This window comes from Nylanderia fulva, unplaced genomic scaffold (assembly GCF_048542155.1).
Source record: "Nylanderia fulva isolate GAGA-0341 unplaced genomic scaffold, ASM4854215v1 Scaffold203, whole genome shotgun sequence".
Lineage (NCBI taxonomy): Eukaryota > Metazoa > Arthropoda > Insecta > Hymenoptera > Formicidae > Nylanderia > Nylanderia fulva.
Window position 1 is genome coordinate 100023 of NW_028190268.1, and position 3873 is coordinate 103895.

Consider the following 3873-nt stretch of genomic DNA (forward strand, 5'->3'; position numbering starts at 1 on the left):
TTTATTTATTACAACATATTACTATTAAAAAACCTCGCAAACGTTTTGATCAGTAGCGGATTTACCCATACGCTAATTACGTTGAAGCGTAGGGCGGGAGATTTTTAGGGGCGGCAAATTTTTGAAGGCAAAATTTGATGAGCATGTGGAAATGATAAAAATCTGTAACATATTTAAAAAATAATTAAAAATAAGTAGACACAGAAAAGTTGGAAAATTTTGTAATAAACACAATATTAACATTTAATACTCAAGTGGTTTACGACGAGATTTTTGGTTTGCGAAATCTTCAATAATATCATCGTATTTTATGCTCATCATAAGTTCGGCTTTAATGACCAAGATTGCTAATGAATTTAAACGCTGTTCCTCCAACGATGATTGCAAATACGTTTTTATACGTTTTAAAGCAGAAAAAAATCGTTTTGCTGAGCAATTTGTGGAGGCCATACAGTGCTGAGCCTCAGCATTAGCTAAGCGTCAACTAGTGGCTCAGCTTCGACAACTACACGAGGAAGGAGCGGCTGCCGTTTGTGGTGTACGCCGACTTGGAGTGTGTTTTGACAAAGACCGAAGATGTCAAAAATTATCAACACCATCAAGTATTTAGCATCGCGTATTACGTACAGTGTTCGTATGACAGTTCGTTGTCCGCGTACAATTCCCGCCATAGTGTCGATTGCGTTGCGTAATTCGCCGAACAGCTTAAAAATTTAGCAATCCGCGTAAAAAATATTTTAACAACCAATGTCCCCTTGGTAAATTTAACGCCTGACGAGTGGGCAAAATTTCGCACCGCGACGCATTGTCACATTTGTGGGAAACCGTTTGACGAAGACGATACACGCGTTCGCGATTATTGCCATCTCACCGGACGGTACAGAGGCCCCGCGCATTCAAATTGTAACTTAAATTACAAAGAATCATTTTGTATTCCTATAGTCTTTCACAATCTGTCCGGCTACGACGCACATTTCATTATCGAGGACATAGTCACAGCGTTCAAAGGGGAAATCGAATTACTACCGATAACAAAGGAAAAATATATATCATTCTCGAAAACTGTTAGATTGACGCAAGACAATAATTCGAAAAATTATATTAAATTACGGTTTATCGATTCGTATAAGTTTCTCAGTGCTAGTCTTGACAAATTAGCGTCATTTTTGGATAAAGATAAACTAAAAATTTTACATTCGGAATATCAAAATTTATCGACAGATACGTTCAATTTATTGACACGGAAGGACGTCTTTCCGTATGAATACATAGATTGCGTGGACAGATTACAAGACACATGTTTACCACCGCGTGACTCATTTTACAGCTCCCTAACCGGCGACACAGTATCCGAGAGTGATTACGGGCACGCCGAGACCGTCTGGAGCCGATTCTCTCTTCGAACGCTAGGCGAATATAGCGATTTATATTTAAAAATTGATGTCTTGTTATTGGCAGACATATTTGAAAATTTTCGCGACAGTTGTATAAAAAGTTATGGACTCGATTCCGCGTATTATTATACTCTCCCCGGATATACATGGGACGCCATGTTAAAACATACAAATATAAAATTTGAATTATTGACAGACATTGACATGGAAATGTTTGTCAAACGAGATATACGCGGCGGCCTTAGTCAATGTTCAGGTCGATACGCACAGGCTAATAACAAGTACATGCAATCGTACGACCCATCGAAACTCTCATCTTACCTCATGTATTTTGATGTAAATAATTTGTACGGATGGGCAATGTGTCAACCATTGTCGTATGCCGATTTTCGGTGAGTCGACGATGTATCAAATTTTGATATATCATCTATTGCGTTCGATTCGCCTATAGGCTATGTTCTCGAAGTAGATTTAGAGTATCCGCAGCATCTTCATGACGCGCATATTGACCTACCGTTTTGCCCGACGCGCGATAAGCCGCTCGGCAAGCGGGAGTATAAACTCCTCGCAACGCTTTACGATAAGAAGCGATACGTTATACACTATCGTAATCTGCAGCAGTGTACGCGCCACGAGCTACGCATAACAAAAATATACCGCATACTACAATTCACGCAGTCAGCGTGGCTTCGAAAATACATCGAACTCAACACACAGTTTAGAACACAAGCAAAAAACGATTTTGAAAAAAATTTATATAAATTAATGAATAATGCGGTATTCGGCAAGACGATGGAAAATGTGCGCAATCATATGGATGTAAAATTATTAACAAAATGAGACGGACGGTACGGTGCGGAGGCAATGATCGCGAAACCAAATTTTCATAGTACAAGCATATTTTTTAAAAAATTAGTTGCCATAGAATTACGCAAACTCGAAGTTAAATTCTACAAACCAATCTACGTCGGGGCATGTGCATACTCGACATATCAAAAGTATGTCTTTATGAATTTCACCACGAATACATGTCACCGCTCTATCGTGACAATTGTAGAGTAATGTACACCGACACGGACAGTTTAATATATCAAATTAAATGTCACAATGTCTATGAAAATTTGAAACGCAATATCGCTCGATTCGATACCAGCGATTACGCTGCGAATAATGTGTACAGTATACCGCTCGCGAATAAAAAAATGCCGGGTCTGATGAAAAATGAGAATAACGGTGCGATAATAACCGAATTCGTCGGGCTTAGAGCAAAAATGTATGCTTTGTGGGTGGACGGTAAAAAAAGACACTAAAGAGGCAAAAGGTGTCAAAAGTAACGTCGTAGCGCGTAGTATAACATTCGACGATTATACGCGCTGTCTTAATGAAGAAATTGAAATGACGCGTCAGCAGTCATGTATAAGATCGAAATTGCATAAAGTGTATACCATCAGCGAGACAAAAATTGCTCTATGTTTCTACGACGACAAGCGGTATGTCGTACCTGATTCGACCGACACCTTGCCATGGGGACATTATCGAATACCGTTGTAAATTATATTTATTATATTTATTATATTTATTATATTTATATTATATTGTAAAGATGTATTAATGAGGATTATATATATTTTTTGTTATATATTTCATATATGGTATACAATATATAGTATGTTATAAAATGATTGAATAAAATACATTAAATAACATTGTTTTTATGTATCCAAGAGTTGTGCAAACTGTCGAATCCCAACCATTTCACGTAAACCTCGTCACCCCTCCTGCGCAGTATTTTCTTCACGAGGTACACATCCGGATAATTTGCGCAATGCAGCTCGTGCTCGTAAAACGCTCCAGCGATAGATGTTTTGCGATAATTCTCGAGTAGATATGTTACGGGATTAGTATGCTGCACTTTAACAATCTTAAACACCTCGGTTGTCCAATTTGGTGTGTATTCCTTCTCGAAAAGTTGTTTGTACTTGCTGACGCGTACCTGATCACCTACTTTGAACTTTGCCGCGCCCGCGATTTTTACACGATTGTACACGGTAGCCAAGAGTCTTTCGGCGATCGCGGGGGGTAACGTCGGCAGGTCGCATACCAATCGTTCGATGCTTGCGTCCGTTGTAATCTGATACGAGGCGTGGCAGCATGTTGAACCACTTGTAAGTGCCATTCAGCGTAAACATCTTCCACATGTCGTTTTTAGCGTGCGATTGAATCGCTCGACGACCGACGCCTTCAATACCGAATATGTAGAATATTGATTAATGTCATGTCTTTGCATAAGTCGTTGCACATCAGCGTTGTAAAATTCCTTCCCGTTATCAGTTTGCATTTTTTTCGAGGATCTCTTGCTATTCCGAATTATCTTGGCGATTGCATCAGCTGTCTCGCTTCCTCCTTTACTCTTGAGTGGTACAGCCCACGCATACTTGCTCAACACATCGATGACAGTGAATATGTAGTGGTAACCTTT